Here is a 20830-nt window from a genome sequence, read left to right as displayed (position 1 = left end):
TCCTTTTCTATGTTCACTCAAAAGTCCCATTAATTTACAGCACCATCCTAACCATGTCTACTCAAAAGAAAATCTTATTGAATTCAATGGGGTTTACTCCAGGTATGTGAGATTAGTATTGCATCTTTACTCCCAGAAAAGCAAGTATTGGATTAAAGCTTCATATTAGGAAGGTTTTCAAAATGCTGCCCTCTTCAACAGCCCAGGAAAATTTAAACTTGTTTAACTCTTGCACACAAGAGAGAAAAATACTTTTGCTATTGCTGAAAACTATATACTTACTCAATTTATGAGATTTTCAGATAAGCAGGAAAAAACAACAGTTTTCTGGCCTTGCAATAGGGTAAAAAAATACTGCCTGAAAGTAAAAAAACCATTGTCATTCACAACACTGACTTCAGTTATTGGCTACAAACCTGAAGGGGTGGAGTTAGAGCAGCCAACTACGAGCTCATTTAACAGAAGTTGTGGGGGACAGCAGCTGACTTTTTGGTGTATATTTCATGAACCAGACACCTAGAAAGTTATTTTTTTTAAAAAAAAAGAAAGAAAGCTGAGAGTCCGGAGATTAAGGTGACTCACCCGGAGAGGAGTCTCCAGGCAAAAACTGGAGACATGGCAACCTTAATTGTGCTGCTTTCAATCAACTTGAATGTTCCAGGTTATTTTGATTTGTTTTGTACCTTAACTCATGTATGTTATGCACTTTAAAGGTAGATGCAAAGCACTGAAATAAATGTACCTACTGCTCATAATGAGGAGGGGTACTGATTACATGGAAAGAGTATGCTTTGTGTGTGTGTGTGTGTGTGTGTGTGTGTGTGTGAATGCACGCGGGCTGGAGAGAAGGGAAAAAGCGGAGTGGAGTGAAAAAAACCCACCACTTGCCATGTTGAAGGTTGGGGTGAAGCATGGGGCGAAGCGCTGGAAAAGCTGAAGATCACTGCTATGAGCAGAACAATTATTGCAGAAAGCTGCACCCAAATATTCGCTTGAAAATAGTGCTCAAATGCTATTAAAACGTTCTTGTCTAATATTAAAAGCAGATGCTGTATGCTAGTTTAAAATGAAGATAGATACACAAGTGGGCCTTAGATGCAGGTAAAAGTGAGACCTGTGGTGAAATATTATATCTCCTCCTTCCTAAAAGTAGTGCTGTTTTTTAGGGTTCTGGCCAACTATTCCCTCCAAACCATGTCAAAGTTCTATTTTTCTGTCTTGCCACATTCCCTGGCTACAGTTCTCATTGGGCTGTGTTTCTTCTTTCTTTTTTCTGGGAGACCTGACACCTTCATTTCTCTCTCTATTTAAGATTTAGTGCACTTCTACAAACCTCCGAAGCTTCCCAAACATGCAGATAGCACCCTCTTGTTTCCCAGTGGCTCGGTTTTGGCTACAATCATGTCAGCGCTCATTGCCTATGTTTGCTATTAGAAGGAGTGAGGCTCCACTACTGAGGCTTGATGCATAATCCTGCTAGATAATTCTCCTGTCCTTCAAAAACGTGAGATAATTACAATGTTATACATAGATGGTATCTCAGATTTGGGGGCATTAAAGGCATTTCTCCATAAGATTAATCCCATGGTTTTATTTAATGATCATGGTTGTGTGGATAAAAAGGCATAATAAAAGCTAACTGCCTTTTACAGAACAGGTTTTTACCTCCTTTCCCTGGAAACATTTTGGGGAGATATGTACGTTGCCATCTTTCACTTCACCCTATCCCTCCACACTCCCTTTCCATTAAAGTCAATAGAAGATTCCTTTCCCAGAATTCATTGGCAACTGGAAGGCACCTAAACAATTGCCCTCAACACATAGCTCTGCCCAGCAGATATTTTGGTAGCAAGAGGCAAGTATTCCCATGCATGCCTTTAATAATAAAAGCCTATTTCATATATTTTCAACAGTTGTTATTAATGGTTTCTCCAGTGAATGGGGATATTATGATAAGCTACAGCAAGCAAATAGGTTTTCTGTTTGCACTCTGCTAAAGATGGGGCCGAAAGCTGTGAAAAGCAAGTTTGAGAAAATAAGGAATGCATTTATGTTGACTTGCTGCTTAAACATTTGTGGCATATGTGATAAGATCTCTTTCCCCAGAGCTGTGAAGCTTGGCATGTATATTTGTTTGACCATCTGGGGCATTTCTAACTTCTGCAGTGAGCAAAACAATGGAGTTCGACAGATATCACCATCTCTATCAGAGGAGTTACTCAGAGTTTAAACAGAAACAGAATTAAGTTCAGTGAGCAAACCTATTCTGTGCAGACTGTTTCTAGAGGCTGCTAAATTTTCCCAAAGAACAAAGGCTGCAGGAATCGAACAAACGTAAAGCAACAGAGTGAAAGATGTAATTTAAAAGCTGTTCAATAGATCACCCAAGTTCAAAAATAATGGATGTTCTTTCTAAAAAAAAGAAAAAGAAAAAGCAAACAACCCTTTTTGATGAGGCTTAGAAAAGCTGTATTGCTTCTTATGAAATATTCATGTGAATGAATCAATGTTTGCAGGGGCTAAGAGGCAGCATTTGAAAAGTAAAAGTGAAAGCATCAAGAAAGGTGTTTAAAGTCTTGAGGGAGATAACATTTAAGAAATGACATTTGATACCCTTGTGATTATCATTTTCTGTTTCACATTCCTGCAATGCTACAATTTTAATTGCATAAACAGGTTGAAATTAACAGTGCAATCCTATGCATGTCAACTCTGAAATAAATTATACAGCCACGAGAGTGGCTGCATACTATAGCCAGCATGGATTTTTCACATTCCACAATGTTACATTGAAAATGCCCCTAAGCCATTCTGATGCTTCCCATAAGCTCATTTCAAAACAAAACCTTACAACTCTCATAGTCCTCAACTCAGAAACGCTTGCTTAACAACACTCTCAATTTTCATGGCGATACACAAAACAGTCAGAGAGAATCGAGAGTTCAAAGTCTAAAAAGAGAAAAAAAACCCAGAGTCCTTTTGGACTTCTTCTCTCTCAGAGTTCCCATAATCTGTTGAAATTCATTAAAAACCAGCCATGTTCACAGAGTACCTGTAATCCTAATACTGACCTTGCCCCATACTCTGACCTTCATCTTCTGCAGTTTGAAAGTTAAAAAAAATGCCTGGCTGATTTTTAATTAATTTAAGAAATTTTGGCTGGCAGCCTATGATAACGTGGGGCATGCTCAGTAAGAACCAACTGCCAATGTTCTAAAAGCCTCACACATTCTTGGCTTGCCTAATCAGGGGGCCCCACCCACACCAGACTTTCATTTCATGTGAGACAGTCATGGCTTCCCTCAGAGAATCCTGGGAAGTGTAGTTTGTGAAGGGTGTTGAGAGGAGACTCCTCTTCCACTGAGAGAGCTCCAGGGGCCAGACTGGTTTAACAGTCAGCCACTCTGATTGAAGCTCTGTGAGGGGAACAGGGCGTCTCCTAGCAACTCTCAGCACCCTTCACTAACTACACTTCCCAGGATTCTTTGAGAGAAGCCATGACTGTCCAAAGTGAAATAAAGGCCTGGTATAGATGTGGCCAGGGACAGCTTTGGTTTAAATTTGGGTGGGAGAATACATGTGCCTGCTGTAGAATAAAAAGGTGGGGGAAACGCTGAAAAACAATGATACTGTTCACAATGTTTTCCTTTCGGAAAGGGGCTTCCCTTCTACCCAATGCCCACCCACCCAATTTCCTCCCTCTCCCCTCCCTGCCCCTCCCCCAGGTCAGCGTTGGACTATGACCTGGAAGACCAGGGTTCGAATCCCCACACAGCCATGAAGCTCACTGGGTGACCTTGGGCCAGTCACTGCCTCTCAGCCTCAGAGGAAGGCAATGGTAAAACCACCTCTGAATACTGTTCACCATGAAAACCCTATTCCTAGGTTCAACATAAGTCGGGATTGACTTGAAGGCAGTCCATTTCCATTTTCAAACATGATTGCACAGAAATAAATCCAATTGAACTCAAAAAGTATGCAAACGATCAAACCCATCCTCCCTTCTCCTCCCTTCTATCCCCTCCCTCTTGCCCCTTCCCTCCCCCTTCCTCCCCATCCCCATCCCCTTCCAATCCCCTCCCCCCTTCCTCTTCCCCCTCCACCCCCTCCCCTTCCCCCTCCCCCTCCCCTTCCTCCTCCCCCTCCCCTTCCTCCTCCCCATGGTCAGTTTTACCTATCTTAATCATGATTGCATGGAAGTAAATACCACTGAACTCTATAAGCACGCAAATGATCAAACCTGCCCTCCCCTCCCCCTTCCTTTGCCCCCCTCCAATACGCTCCTTCCCCTTCCCCCTCCCCTTCCTCCTCCCCCATGGTCAGTTTTTCCTATCCTAAGCATGATTGCATAGGAGTAAATCCCATTGAACTCAATAAGCATGCAAATGATCAGACCTGTTTTTCCCCTCGTTCCCCTCTCCTCTCCTCTCCCTTCCCCTCTCCTCTCCTCCCCTCTTCCTTCTTCCTCCTCCCTTGCCCACTCCAGCCCTCCGCCCGGTCAGTTTTACCTATCCTAAGCATGATTGCACGGGAGTAAATTGCACTGAATTCAATAAACATGCAAATGATCAAAACCTGGCCTTCTCCTCCCCTCCCCATCCAGCCTGCTCCCATCCCAGTCCTCCCCTCTGCATTTCCTCCCCTCCCTCCTCTTCCTCCTCCCCTCCCCATCCCCTGTGGTCAGTTTCCCCTATCCCAAGCATGATTGCAGGGGAGTAAATCCCACTGAATGCAATAAGCATGCAAATGATCAATCCATTCTCAGCAAACTTGGAGAGGATGCCATTTGTTAACTCCCGGATTAAAAAGCAGGGAAATTCACTAACAGGCAAAAATCCTTGTGGTTTAAGAACGTACCTATAGCCCACAGATATTTCTATCAACCTTTAAAAAGCGGGGAAATTGGGTAGCTATAGTGATAGCTAAATGCTATATGCACCAGGGGAGCAGGAGACCTGACCTCCTCTCTGAGATATTGGACTGCCCTACAAATTGGTCAAAATGCAAACAGAATTTGGGTTGGTCTTTCACAGTCCAATCCACTTGCTGTGTAGCTTGCAAGAATTTGGTAACATGTGCCTCTCATTTTAGCTCTATAACTGCCACCTTGGTAACAGCATTTGCATGTTAGCAGCTGATGAAGGCGGAAGCTGAAACATTTTGTCAATACAATAAAAACCTCTGTTTTGTTAATCACAATTACGTCCTTATATATTTTTAGGTGATTAAAGGAATCCTTGTAGGGATCCAGAGCAAGCTTAAGTGAAGTTCTGTTTGTTGCTTTCAAAACTGTCTTACGTGGGCTGTATTATACGTTTTGCTTCTGCGCCACCTTGGGAGAACTTTTGCTCTTAAAGGTGGCTTAAAATCGTACTGGTGTGCTAATGAGTTGCCAAGCATTCTTTTGCAGTTGAGAAATACTGCACTGAGAATCTCCTCCTGTGGCTGTGGCCTCTCCTTCCCTCCCTCCCCCTCCAAATGGAGGAGATAATGTTTTGAGGGATGCAAAAGTGCTTATTCACAATGGGAATTTACCACTTTCATCCTTTCTAGCAAACCAGAAATCAGAGATATTCAGTAAGCACTGATGTTGGAACAAATCATAAATCACTGGTGAGAGCTTTCACGTGGTGGGCAGGAGGAGGACTGAGCAGGACCCAACTTCTTTTTGCCATATGCAACCTCCCTGGAGAAGGGTTATAATTTTAAGGTAGGAAAGAGGGAAATCATGCAATATCAGCAGAGTGATAGTGCATCCATGTGTTCCTTAGTCTCTCTCTGAGCCTTTTGTCAGTGCTGACATTGATTAAAATACATTTCTGTGGACTGTTAATTTGGCTCCTTTTTAATGTCAATATTGATTCTGACCTCACCCTATTCACATACCATGGAGGAATTTTATATCCCGCTGGATGGTTTGTGTGTGTGTGTAGATATGGAACTGTACATATTTGCCTTTATTTCTTCCTCTTCCTTTCTCCACCCCGCCTCTTCCATCAACTTGTGCCTATAAAACAAGGCAGTGAACCATATCCCAGGGTTACATTTTCCCTTATTGTGGGCCTTGCTCATTGTAGCTGTGTCATCCAGTTGATTTGATCCATAAAGACAGCTTAATGTGGCAAATAATGTCTGCAGTGCCCAATGCATTTTGTGGCCAATAGTTATCCCTTGGAGGTACGTTGTGAGTTGAAAGGCTTGTTTTCCCAAGTCATTTAGCAAAGATTGAGCACACAGAAAAGTAGCCATAGGCACAATCCAGCTCAAGTTTAGAACAGTTGTTTTTCAGTGGATAACCTTTCTTACATAAAGAACATAAGAAGAGCCTGCTGGATCAAGCCAATGGCCCAGCGTCCTGTTCTCACAGTAGCCAACCATATGCTACAGGAAACCCACAAGCAGGACCTGAGCCACAAGCGCATTCTCCCTCCCTGCGGTTTCCTGCAACTGGTATTCCAAAATACTGCCTCCAACAGTAGAGGTAGGGTTAGTAGCTTTCTCCTCCATGAATTTGTCTAATCTCTTAAAACCATCCAAGTTGGTGGCTTTCACAACCTCTTGTGGGAGCAAGTTCCATAGGTTAACTATGCACTGTGTTTAGTACTTTCTTTTGTCTGTCCTGAATCTTCCAAATTCAGCTCTGTTGAATGTCTGCGAGTTGTAGTATTATGAGAGACAAAAACCTTTCACTATGCACTTTCTCCATGCCATGCATAACTTTATACACTGCTATTATGTTACCTCTTACTTGGCTTTCCTCTAAACTAAAAAGCCATAAATGGTGCAACCCTTATTTACATCTCTACCATGGAAATCAAAAGGATGTAGACTCACTTTTCCTGTAGCTTTCCCAGCTTGGTTGCTACTGCCTCAGTGATTGCTCCCACACTGGTCTAGGTACATGTAAACATTTCCACCCATATAGATCAGCATCTTGATATGTTTACAGACCAGTCAACTGGTGGATCTCGCAAGTGACTGGGTGGTTTGTAAATTCACCAAAAATAAGCAAGTTGAATCTATCTACGCTGTAAAGGGGTTCTTAAAATGCTTAACTGTGGTGGATCCATTGTCTTATGTTTCAAATGAAAGAGAAGGATAGTACACGTGGCTGCTTTACTCACAAGTAATAATCTGTATTGAACCTGTGTAGTCAATGTTGGTGAACTTACCTTGTGGCTGATTGTCTTCTAGGACAAATGAACTAACTTTCTCCTGGACCAAAGAGTTTCCTGGATATATGGCAAGAAGATTTGAGCATGAGGTGTTTGTATCATACCAGTGCTCCAATGCTGGGGAAAGTTGCACACTTCTGAGCATCTCCCTTCTGCTTACCTATAGAAAGCACTGCAGAAACACACAAAGACAGGCAATTGACAACTCTAAGCCACTGTCCTATCAGACACACGTTGTGACCTAAAACTTCTAGGCAGAGGAAGAAAATGGAGGATTTAAACATCTCCACACCTATGAAGAACGTTAGTTTAAAAGAATGGAACAATGAATGGAACAACATTTGTAGGACTTTCAGAATGTCTTTGAGAGTCACATCCACACCATATATTTAAAACACATGGCTTCCCCCCCACACAAAGAATCCTGAGAACTGTAGTTTACTCCTCACAGAGGTACTATTCCCAGCACCCTTAAAAAATAATAGTTCCCAGGGTTCTTGGGAGGAAGCCATATGCTTTAAATGTATGGTGTGGATGTTACCATGATATCTCACAGTGGTGAAACAATGTATATATAGAGAGAAATGTAGAAGGTCCATTCAAGGCTCTGAACTGGTGAGGAAAAGATGGCGTTGGAGAACAGGGCTGCTTAGGAGACAATAATCCACAGTGGTTGTAGAAATGACTGAGGCTGGGCCAAAGTCACCCCCTTAGTTTATGGGAAAAAATCTCCCTCTGTGAAAATGGAGAGGGGAGCAATTTTCTGCTGCTTTCCTAACAGGAGGAATAAATTTCTTCGACCATTTTTTGGGGGAGGGCATTGCTTAACTTCATGATGTGGCCTCTGTGTGTGTGTGTGTGTGTGTGTGTCAGTTTTTCCCCCATTTAAAACTTTTAAAAAAGCCCCACACCGCCTCAAGGCTTTCTCTCTAGCTCCCTCTGGCTGTACTTCTGGAATTACCATAGATGAATGTGGCCTTGGACCTCTCCATATAGCCTTTTTTAAATTGTGCATTCATGATGCTTTGTGCTCACAATGCTATTGGAGCAATCACACATGATCCTGCTTTCAATACTGCTTGCCCCTGCAAATGTTTTGGGGTGGTCACACTGCTTCATTTCCAGTCACTGCATATCCTGTAACTTTCTGCTGAATTTTTAGATCACTTTTTAGACGACAAATGTTTTGGTTTATTTTTGTCCCAGTAGTGCATTTCTCATTGTGTCAAGAACCTGTTACTGAGTAGACCCACAATAAAACAACAGCCTGGAGGCATCCCAGGAAGGGCAGCTGGTTAGCAAGACTCCTGTGTAAGCACATGTTTACAGTGGGATCGGTTTCGGCCTCTCCCTTCTGAGGAAGTGGACAAGGTGCTTTCATCTGTGAAGCCTACCACCTGTCTGATTGATCCTTGCCCATCATGGCTCCTTGTGAATTGCAAGGAGAAACTGAGCGAAGGGATTAGGGCGGTGGTAAACGCATCCTTAGCGAAGGGTGTAATGCCACTGGCCCTCAAGGAGGCAATTATAAAGCCTATCTTTAAGAAGTCCTCCTTGGATCCCCAAATTTTGAACAACTTTCGCCCAGTTTCGAATTTGCCATTTCTGGGCAAGATCATTGAGTGAGTGGTGGCTAACCAATTGTCAGCACACTTGGATGAAACAGATTATCTGGATCCATACCAATCGGGTTTCAGGACTGGACATGGAACTGAAACAGCCATGGTCGCTCTGGTGGATGATATGAGGAGGGCACTAGATAGGGGAGAATTCACCTTTCTTGTCCTCCTCGATCTTTCAGCGGCTTTTGATACCGTCGACCATGGTATCCTGTTGGATCGCCTGGAAGGAATGGGAATAGGAGGCACTGGTCTACGGTGGTTCCGTTCCTTTCTCTCTGACAGGCATCAACAGGTAGCATTGGGCGATGAGGTTTCAGACCCTTGGCCTCTCACTTGTGGAGTGCCACAGGGTTCTATCCTCTCTCCCATGCTATTTAACATCTACGTGAAGCCGCTGGGATCCATAATCAGGAGATTTGGGCTGCGGTGTCACCAATATGCAGATGACACTCAGCTCTATCTCTCGTTTAAGTCCTCACCAGAGTTGGCTGTGGAGACCATGTCCAAGTGCCTGGAATCTGTGAGTGGATGGATGGGAAGGAACAGGCTGAAGCTAAATCCTGACAAGACCGAGGTGCTGCTTGTGGGAGACAGAGGAAGGTTGGGCTCTGTTGACCTGAGGCTTAATGGGGTACAATTACCCCTGAAGGACCAGGTCCGCAGCCTTGGGGTTGTTCTTGATTCCAGGCTGTCCATGGAGGCTCAGATTTCGGCAGTGAGCCGGGCAGCCTGGTACCAATTACACCTCATACGTAGGCTGCAACCCTACCTTCCTGTTCATCAGCTCCCACTGGTAGTACATGCCCTGGTCACCTCTCGATTAGATTACTGCAATGCGCTCTACGTGGGGTTACCCTTGAAAACGGTCCTGAAACTTCAACTGGTACAGAATGCGGCGGCTCGTTTACTTACAAACAGTTGTCGCCATGATCATATTATGCCAGTATTATTCAATCTACACTGGCTTCCAGTAGTTTTCTGGGCCCAATTCAAGGTGTTGGTGTTAACCTTTAAATCCCTATACGGTTTCGGCCCAGTTTATCTGAAGGAGCACCTCCAGCACCACCAATTATGCCGCCCGACAAGATCAGCCACACAGGGCCTTCTCTCAATCCCACCAACAACAGTAGCTAGGTTGGTGGGGACTAGAGAGAGGGCTTTTTCAGTGGCGGCCCCCACTCTCTGGAATTCCCTCCCGTTCGATCTTCGGCATGCCCCTTCCCTGGATACTTTCCGCCGAGCCTTAAAAACTTGGCTGTTTGGACAGGCCTTTGGGTCCGCCGGGGTGGGCTAATTTACATACTGAATGCCTGTTGTTATCTACTGCATATGTTGTTATTTTGTTATTGCTGAGTATATCATATTTTATTGTATTTACTATATTATTGTATTTTATTGGAATTTAATATGTATGTCGCCTAGAGTGGCTTCAGCCAGATAGGCGACCTAAAAATTAAATTTACATTTTACATTTTCACATCCACACATTCTGCAAGTCTTGTGAATTAGGATCTTTAGACATTGGCAATCGTGTGTCTTGGCAGATTTACCCAGCAGCTTACACTCACACAGATCTTAAACATGGGGATATTTATTGAGCATATACACCCAGAATCAATATATATATATACATTGAACACTTCAATGTACTTACATATCTGTTGACATCAATGGGGATAGCTCAGTAACAATGTGTGAGGGAATTAGCTGCATAAACCTTATCATAACTAAACTCACATACACACTCAGCGTACACGAAGGAGCAAACACACAAGGCATAAGAGGAGATGGGGCGGGGAGTTGAGATCAGCACAGCTGAGGAAGTTACACTAGTCTGCCCTTTCTCTCTCTCTGGGCTCACTTTGCAGACTAGGCCTCACTCATGTGCAGCTGGGCAGGGAGGACCAGAGCATGGCTTCTGAAACAGTCACACACATACACTGTCAAAGATAGGCAAAGGGAGCAGATGTGGTGGCTACAATAAGTAGAGAAAGGGCCTCCAGAAGACAGGATAGAAAGTGAGGCATACTTTCCCCAGCCCTGATGGACAATCTAGAAATTGAACTGGAGTGCGTTGGGACTCCAGAATCATGCAAGGACACAGCAGATGCAGCAGGCAGGTCCTGAAATGGCTTCTTGGATCTCTGCTTTGGCTAGCAAAGGTCCAGAGCAAAACAGGAAAAGCAGTGGAGCCCTGAAAAGAGCTTTTGAAGCAGCTTCAGCAAGCAGGGACCTCTGTTTCAGCAGGCAGGGCCCAGAGATAAGGAAGGAAAAGCAGGTGAGTCAGACCCCTGGGTTTTGTCTGGCTAAATGATCCAGCAGGTGATTTCAGATACTCAGCAGAGTGGAACTGGGCAACCAGAACCCAGAACCAGTGATTCAGCAGTGATTTCATAGTGGGACTAGGCAACCAGAACCCAGGACCCCTAAACCCCTGAACCTGGCTCTAGGAGTCCAGTTTTTATACCTTTCTGGACAAAAGCCTCAAAGGAGAATATAGAACTGATTGGATCAGGCAGGTATCCTTCCTTAATTTCTATACCTATGGTGAGTTGTATGGTCATGGTAATAGGCTTTTCTTTTGAGAAGACAGGTTGTGGGATCACCTTTTAGCTAGCTTGATAAGATTTGAAGAATGGGCTCCTCTCTTGAGGGCAGAACTTTTACAATTACTTTTGGGATTGCATTGATTGGATTGCTGACAGTCATGTCCTGTGCCTATGACTGGCATCATCCTCTCGGTTGAAACAATAGACTGAACTTTTTCAGCTACTTTTTCCATCAGGTCTCGAGCAGCATCTTTGTAAAAAGAACCAAACTGAAGCCATTTTAAAAATCACATAGGCTGTGTTGGGGTGGAGTGTCTCTTGAAGCCAGCCTTCCAACAAGCTACTGGGAAACTCTAGTAGGAGTCTTGTGCCACTTCCCACTGGCTCAGTGGAGGGTGGTGGCTCTGATCTCAGGAGCTGTCCAAGGTGCTGAAAGCTCAAGTTTGGACTAAACCCCAGAGCAGATTCCCTGCCCTACTGACATCAGAGCCACCAGCCTCCACTGCATTGCCCGCACTTCCTTGAATGTCTAATTTGATTTGTGAGATGTGGCATCATGCTGAAGGCATTCCAGCAAATGAAGCCAGCGGGAAGCGATGGAGAGAGCTGGATACCATAGCCAGTGGTGTGGGGTACCTTTTTAGTTCAAAAAACAATGGTAAATGGTTAAACCTCAAGATTGCTCTTTAGTCTGTATAGAACAGGTGTGTGGAACATTTGGCACACCAGATGTTGCTGAATGACAACCTCCTTCCTCCCTGGCCATTGGCTATGCTTGCTAGGGCTGATGGGTGTTGTAGTTGCTGGACTACAACTCCCATCAGCCCTTGCTGCCTGGGGCTGATGGGAATTGGAGATCAACAGAATCTGCAGGACCACAGGATCCCCTGCCCTGGTCTAGGGGCTAACCAAGCTGAGGATCAGCAAGCCTTTTGTTGCCACTTGGCCTTATCTGTTTTATACTTCAAGCTGTACCAGTTCACAATACATGGTAATGAGTCTGTGCCTCTCTGAAGTCTGTGTCCAATGGGTCCTACTCCCAAACAAATACATTTAGAATTGTGATCAACATACCCCACCCATGAATGGAGGCATTTTACACCAGCATTTTATCCTTTGAGGACCATTTTAAAATCTTGTTTATGCAGTGGGATATATTTATATGAAAATTAGAATTTTTTTTTAATAGAAGGCCAACAAAAAGAGTCTTGTTAAATAAAGAAAAATGTCATTATGTAAGCACAGAGAGCTAGCTAGAGGGGAGAGGGAATCCTAAACATTGTATGCCATTAGCTGACAAAGGTGGAATAGTCCATGCAAAAAGTTGCCATTTTCTCAGCTGTCTAAAAGCTTTTAGAACTCAGTAAATGGCCACAGAGATTTGACCCCAAGGAGAAAGTGCTCCACCATGGCAGTTTCAAGCACCTCATGGCTTATTTTAAAGAAATCAATATCCTTAAATCCTAACAGTTGCAAACACCAAGCTATAAGTTAGACTCCCAGAGCGAGACACCTAAATATCTTAAAGGATGAAGGATGCAACAAAGGAAAATAAATACGCTTAAGTAGATTTGATGGACAGAACTCAGTTGCACAAAAGGAAAAGATACAACTTACCTTGAGCTGAGGGCTCCAAGTGGATTTTTGGAAAGAGATAAAACAATTCCATTATTTTACATATGTTGATTACTTCAGTGAGCCAGTAGTTTTTTCAGAACTAGTACCAGCTGTTTTCAGCACCAGCTATGCACATGTCAGAGGTCAGCTTTCCCAAGATCACAAACCTGATGTTTCCTCAGAAAAGCAGCAAGGGGAGCAGGACCATTTACCAGATCTGTACATTGTCAATAATCCCCTTAAATATTGGACAGGCACCAGCTTTTCGGCACCTATTGAAGACCTTCCTCTTTCAACAAGCCTTTTAAGTTGAGACCTTATCCCAGCCTGCGTCTGTGTTGGAATTGCTTTTTAATATGTTTTTAGACCTTTTTTAAAAAATGTTTTTAACCTTTTTTTAAAGATGTCTTGAAAGCTTTTTTAAAAAAATGTTTTTAAAGATGTTTTGTTTTAATGTATTTTAAAGTCTGTTTTTATGATGTTTTAAAGTGTTTTTAGTGCTTTTGTTTGCCGCCCTGGGCTCCTGCTGGGAGGAAGGGCAAAATATAAATCAAATAATAAATAAATAATAAATAATCCCAAGGAGCCATTATACCTGGACAACCCTGCCCCAGGACTGGAGGTACCCACACCAGCTGACTGGGTTCCTGGCCAGCTCTCAACCTCTTCCCATCTCCCCAAGGGCCACAGAAGCAGAGGAGACAGTGAGGCAGGCAGGAACTTTAAAGCAATTGCCAAAGTGCCTGGCTAGCTGCACATGCGGCTACCTGGGAGGGGGCAGTGCACATCTTTCTATATATCTTATCAAAGCTGCAGTAGCAGGTGGCATGGTGGGGTTGTGCCACCCACCTGACCTCCTTCTGGCTGAGTAGCTGCTGCATACTGGGATGGTATTAATTAACAAATGTAATAGTTTGTTCATTCATTGTGGATGTTCCCAGTTTGTGATATGCTATATTTTGTTACTGAGGGGAAATACACTTTCCCCTCTTCATATAATTAATGTATTGTATAGCACAGTGGGGAGGAGAGCCTGGCTGGGAATCTAGGGTCTGTGAGTTCAAATCCCTGCTCATGTCTCCTGGGTGTAAAGGGCCAGCTAAAGATCACCCCCACAGTGAGTGGCTCAGGGGTTACATGCCCTGCCACCTGTGCTGCCGTGGGCAAGCTCCATAGTCTAAAGGAGCCCAGTTGCCCCCCAAATGGCAGTTGCGGACAAGGAAGGGGCTGGCTTGTGCAGCTGTGGCAAGCTGAGCAGGCCCTAGCCAGCTGGGGAGGACTAGCCTCAGAGGGAGGCAATGGTAAACCCCCTCTGAATACCTCTTACCATGAAATCCCTGTTCAAAGGGTCGCCATAAGTCGGGAATCGTAGGGTTGCCAGGTTCAAGGCCTCAGATTGATCCTGTATCTTTAGGAGAAGAGAAAGTCAGCCAAGTGCAGGTGTTTTTGCAACACTGTTGCAAAATGGGAAAAACCACAAGGTGGAATACTCCTTTTCCCCTGCACAACTTTTAAAGATACAGAGGACCTCTTGGTTGGGATAGACTTGAAGGCAGCCCATTTTCATTTTCATGTGACTGACTGCTGGATAAATGTCATTGTACAAGTGTTATGGATGTCTCTTGATACTAACTTTGACATTATTAATGATGAGCAACACAAACACACCCCACAACTAATGCAACACAAAATTTAACTTAATTTCCTTAACTCTCAGTGGTTCGGCCTTCTACAGTGTACTGTGCTACCTCTCCAGTACTCCTTTGTCACTGAAGAACAAAGGGGAAGTGCAATTAGGCTATATATCTTTCCCTCATTTCCTACCAATCTTTTTGGGAATCTTTGTATTTTTCTGAGTCTTTATTCCCTTTTGGACATGCATTCCCCCTCTCTATAAACCCTGCATGGGGCTTGTCATCCAGCTCCAGTTTAAAATAAACCATGCCTTTTCCCAGCACGAAAACTTAAGAAGAGCCCTACTTGACCTGACCAACGACCCATCTAGTCCAGAATTTTGGGGTAGAGACACAGTTACTGTTGTGCCAGTCTCAGTGCATCTAGTCAAACTCCACCCCTTTTTACTCTAAAACCTGGTCAAGCTTTGCTGTAGGCTGAGACAGAGACAATGATTGACCCAACACTTTGCTGTGGGCGGTCCAGAAAGGTCTGAAGTCAGCAGTGGGGAAGGTTGTCCAGTAGGTGTGTCCAGTAGAGGGCAGAGGTGTGAGGTGTGTTCAGTAGAGGGCAGAGTGGCTTGAAAACGCAGGCCAGAGAAACCATCCAGGCTTCTTTTGAAGCTACTAGTGTGCCTACAGCCTTGTTCTCCCAATGGCCAACCAGATGGATATGGGAAATCTGTATGTGGGACCTGAGTGCAACAGTGCTCTCCCCTCTCTTGTGATTACCTGCAGCTGGAATTCAGAGACATACAGCCTCCGACAACACTGAGGAATTCAATGAACGCCTTCCATTTGTAATGGTGTGAGGGCGGAAACATGGACGGGATTGTTTGTTTTTTGCTGTCCTGTTAAATCAGGGTTTGAGGGGCCTGCATAGAGCATGGAGTTTTTATTGTATAAAAAAAGGCTGTTGATAAAGAACATGCAGGAAATGGGTGAGACTTTTTTCTTGGCATGTGCAGTGGACATGGTTTGAGGCCTGGAATAAACTGTCAAAGCAAGCAATGGCAGGATCATTAAAATGGCTCAAGTTGAAGCTGAAAGGGGTTCTTTGTAATCTAGATAAGGGCTGCCAATCTGAGCCACTTCACTGTAAATATGTCCTCATATAAATAACCCAATTAATGGTACTGCTTCCATTAGGCTTTGAGTTAAGAGTTCACCATTCATGTACCACAGACAGGACCGGTTCTGGTTGGCTTCACACTTGAGTTTAACCAGCCATCACAGTTGTACCAAAGTGTCAGCGATGCATACCAGATCTGAACCATTATCCAGGATTAGATACTGGATTTTTTTTAAAAAAAGTTTTGCAACAGACATGGCATTAACATAGCAATCTGCAGACTTGGTGAATAGTCAACAGCACCCTCAGTCAGTGGAGGCTGGTGCTTCTGATGTCAGTGGAGGAGTAAATCCATTGCAGGTTTTAGTCTGAACCTTCAAGGAGTTGTCCAGACTAAAACCTGGAGTGGATTCACTTCCCCACTGATATCGGAGCCACAAGCCTCTACTGGCTTAATGTTTCCTGGGCTGGACTGAGGATTAGAAGATGAAGAGGCACCTCAGTGTTCTTAATATTTTATTGTTGCCCAGCAAATTTTCTGTTCAACACTACTTCTCCCTCTTATAGTTTGTTACTGCTATATCCCACCTTTCCTCCAAGGTGCTGAAGGTGTATACACAGTTCTCTTCTCCCCCCCCCATTTTATCCTCATAACAACCCTGTTAGATAGGTTAGGCTGAAAACCTGTGACAGGCCCAAGCTTCATGGCTGAGTCAGGATTTGAGCTCTGGGCTCCCCGGTCCTCGTCCAGTGGTCTCACCACTATACCACACTGGCTCTCACATGATCTGCCTTAACCGCAGGATAGTTATTGTTCTAAGCATGTACTAAAAAACAGTAGAAGTTGCACATCTTACAAAATGTGGGGCCATGGGACAGTAGCCGACCATACAGCGAGTGTAGGAAGCAGAGGGGAAAAAGTTCCAAGGGTTAAAAAAATGATTTATTTATTTAATAACAACAAAATGTATTATTTTTGTAAAAGTCCAGTGTATATAGAATATTGTTATGCTTCCTCAGGGGAGCTAAAGCAAAATTATGAACAAGTGTTTAAACAGCACAAGCTTAGTGTACTTTTCTCTCTCCGTCAACATAGAAACCGTTTTAAAATTACACATGGGGATGCATATACTAAGTAAACCATGTCATCAAGAAATACCTTTTTCCCCTGAAAAAAACTGTAACCAGTTACCCCAGGAAGCTGCCTTATGCTGAGTCAGATCATGGATCCATCTGGCTCAGTATGTTCTACACTGACTGGCAGCAGCTCTTCAGGGTTTCAGACAGGAGTCTCCCCCTTGCTGGTCTCAGCCAGGGGAGTCCTCATTGGAGGAAGACAAGGAGGCTCTGGTCTGGGACGTAGCCCTGGCTCAGACTCTGTCTGAGGATGAGGGGCCAGGATCCTATGATGAGGCCCCTGATGGGCCGTCTGCACCTGGGGCAAGTTTGGCCTCTGACATCGAGGCTGAACAGCCCCCAAGTCCAAGGGAGAGGCATTGCCTCCGATGCCAGATGGAGACCTGGCCCATCCAGAATGGTGCCTGACTATAGGCCCAGACTCCTTGGGAGTCAAGTTCTGGCTAAAGGTAATCAATGGGAGTCAGCTTAAGTTTGGGATGTGGTTCAGCAGCTCCAGCATTAAAAAAAAAAAGCAAGTGCTAGGCTGGAAGGGCTGCTAGACCACCATCTGTGCACCGGCTGTGAACCTGCACTGTCTAAAGATTGCCTGTGGACCCCGGACCTGTCTCCTGCCTTGCCCCTTACCTGTGTTGCTTACAGACTGCTTGGCTGTTGACCCCAGGCTGCTGTGTTCCTGATTGTTGCATGACGCCCTTGGTTTTGAGGTTGACCCTGGACTCTGACTTCAGACTGACCCTGAATATACCCTTTTACTGCCCTCACTTGTGATTCTACTGGGGAGTCTCTCTCCTCCTTAAAGTGCCCAGTGAAAACAGGATACTCCCAGCCCTACCTGGAGCTGCTGAGGATGGAATCTGACTCCTTTTGCATGCAAAGCAAATGCTCTACCACTGATCTACGGCCCTTCCCCATTATCTCCTGTGCCCATTATAAGCATAAAAAGGAGAAACGAGTGTCGTTCCAATAAGCCACTCTGATTTATATCCCGTCAATATCGAAGGAGGAGGAGGAGGAGAAGCACTTATTTGCATACGGAAAACTCCTTTGATCAATGGAATAAAACCCAAATGCCCATATTGTGCATGGACAAACTGTATACTTGGGGGGTATTTTGAGACTGTAGGACAGCCCCCCCCAACTTGGGTTTCACATTTGATTTTTCTGTCCAATACTGTTGATTTCCATGCTAGATGAAGCCAATGTGACTAATTAAGCCAGTGTAATCTAAGCCACCACAAGTCAAGCTTCAATGTGTTCTGGAATCTTTGAATTTCTGAATGTTTGATTTAATCGGGCAAAGAAAGATCAAACCACATCTGAGTGAAAAAGAATACAAATATAGTATTTTCAGCACCGGAGAAAATCAAGCGCAGCAGGCAAAACTGCTGCAAAGTTTATTTTGATTCACTGCCAACAAGCAGCACATTAGCAACAAGACTCAATGTAGATATATATTATGTATGTATGTGCATGTATATTGTTAACCGATCTTATGTGAATGCTGATTTTCACTAAGCCGCTTTATGGCTTGATGAGAAAGTGGGGCAATTTAGTAGGTTTTTGTTTTGCAGTTCTGAGACGGTATAAGCCTCGCCATTTCTTTATATATAATATTGAATTAAAGGTCCTTGTGGAAACTCAGAATAGGTTCAGAATAAGTTCTGTGGTTATACTGCTTTTTTGCTCTCTCTAATTCAGAAAATGCATGTGCTAAACATTTTAACAACAGAGACCTTGAACTGCAGACATGTGGCTCCCACTGAACTGTATGGCATGGCTATCATGTTTTTTTAATTTTAGACACACAGAGTTGATTTAAATAACTGAGGTCAACAGGAGGCAAACAAACTGGGCATTCAGCAGAGAGATGGTGAGCCCTGCTGAGGCATTCAAAGGGCAAAACTTATTCTAATTATTGAAATCTCATTTAAGTGGAATTTTATGTATGAACCAAAAAGCTGCTGATGTTACCTGGTTCCTTCCTTTCCAGGGCTGCCTATATATGAATGTCCTCAGTTGCTCTGTGCTTGATTACTACACACTTGATGAATTGAAGCTGAATAGTAGGATTAACTGCATTGAAAAAACATGATGTTTAAGAGGACAATGAGTGATATAAAAGTCTTTGGGCTTGTTCACCTCACCATAGGCAAGCCATCATTTGATGTTGCAGCACCCATCAAGTGATGAACATCAATGCCTGGACCAGCATTCCTGTATGTTACAGGAGTTTATAGTGTACTTTCAAAACAGACCTAAACCTGTGCTTCATGTTATCAATAGTTAGATCAGCCTTCTCCCAACTTAGTTCCCTCCATGAGGTTTGGACTATAACTCCCATCAGCCCCAGCCAGAGTGGCAGTGCTGGCTCGGGATGATAGGAATTGGACTCCAAAACATCTGGAGGGCACCAGCTTGGGGAAGGCTGAGATAGATTATTACCCTGATCCAAACCTGTTCTGAAACTCCGCATTTTGGATTTTAGAACTCTAAAGGCATTGGAACCTGGGTACCTAAACGACTGTCTCTATCCTTGTGAACTTTGCTGCACTTAACAAAGACTCCTCTAAAGAGTGTCCCGCCTCCCTTGCTTCTCTCCACAATATCCTCCCTACTGCCCATTTTTGGCCTTTGTGGAGGTAGAGTCTTTGTGGGTCTCACAATCTGCTAAAGTGGTGGAGATAAAGTTTAGCCCTTTCCCCCAATGCACTCTCCAACACCTGGTATTTTTGTCCCAGTAGGAAAACCATATGGACATTATTTTTCCTCCCAGCTCAAAAAGGAGCTGGGGAATATTTTTTGAGGGGTAGGGGGTAGCTGCTGGTTTTTTAAACTGAAGCTCAAAAAAAACAACAACCAGAAACACAGTTGCATTTTTCTTAACTTATGTAGATTGACCCTTACTTGGTATCCTTTCTTTGTTCAGCTTGCCTTTGTTGTGGATAGGATTGCACCAATAGACCTTTATTGGGATTGGGATTATTTATTGATTTACAGTGCAATTTTATGCATATTTACTCAGAACTGGGTTGCAGTGTGGTCAGTGGAGTTTAATCTCAGGGAAGTGTGCACAGGATTGCAGCCTTAGGGGAAGTTTTAAATGACTTGCAAATTACAAAGTCAGCGTTTGGCTGCAAGAGAGTATCAAATATCACATCAACTATTGAAATTCAAGTCAAATATCATAACTATGTCAAATACACTTGACAATCAGGTACTGCCAGATATCAGGTGCCAAATCTCAAATAAACCTGTCAATAGTAATTGCCAACAATAGCCTGGTACTAAATACATATCAGCAACCTTTTGAAACTTACCAAGTTTGTTTCTTTAAGGTGAATGAGTGGGCCTTTGGATCATTCTGAGCTGTTGAGCCTTGCATGAGTAATAAGTTCTTTCTGGGCTATGGCATGTTCTTGCATCCTTGGTTATCCTTCAGTCCTGACTTCTGCTTGCTCTTGCTCCCAGGGCCTGTGCTTCATCCCAGACTGCTGCCTAAAGCCACCCCTGGTTACGATGAGCTGATCAGGCTGCTGGGGCAGTTAGCAACCGTAAGGCTACAATCCTGTGCATGCTTACTTGCAGCAGTGAGTGCAGGTGGGACTCCCTTGCTTACCTGGCTTCCCAGTGCAGCGTGCCGCTTCTGGTTACCAAGAGGGAGTGAGGTAAGGCAGCAAGGAGCTTGCCACAGTGTGCAGCCACAGTGGCAGAACCATTCTGATGCTTCCAGTGTTTCGCCCACATTGTGCCAACTTCCCAGCTGCCTTGTCCCTCTCCCTCTCAGTAACCGGCAGCGGCGCATGGCATTGGGAAGCCAGGTCAGCTGCACCCATGCCACTCTACTGGCTAACACAACTGCACCTGTGTTTCCCTGCCAGCTGCTACTGCTAATTTGGGAGCAAGGCTCATTCAACTCAGCTGGGATTTGCTTCTCCATAAAGCTGAATAGGACTGGTGTATGTCTCATTGCTCTGAATTGGCC

The 20830-nt window shown here is 44.1% G+C and overlaps 1 long non-coding RNA gene across 1 annotated transcript; it reads right to left on the bottom strand.

Annotated features, from left to right (window-relative positions):
- Positions 1–281: 281 nt before the first annotated feature.
- Positions 282–20488, bottom strand: LOC133380964 (uncharacterized). Its single transcript, XR_009761601.1, has 3 exons — positions 20166–20488; positions 7173–7347; positions 282–358 (listed from the first exon to the last, which is right to left on the bottom strand). It is a non-coding gene; the product is annotated as an uncharacterized LOC133380964 (long non-coding RNA).
- Positions 20489–20830: the final 342 nt, after the last annotated feature.

Source organism: Rhineura floridana, chromosome 1 (genome assembly GCF_030035675.1).
Source record: "Rhineura floridana isolate rRhiFlo1 chromosome 1, rRhiFlo1.hap2, whole genome shotgun sequence".
In the NCBI taxonomy this organism is placed as follows: Eukaryota; Metazoa; Chordata; class Lepidosauria; order Squamata; family Rhineuridae; genus Rhineura; species Rhineura floridana.
This window is presented reverse-complemented; position numbering and strand designations above follow the sequence as displayed.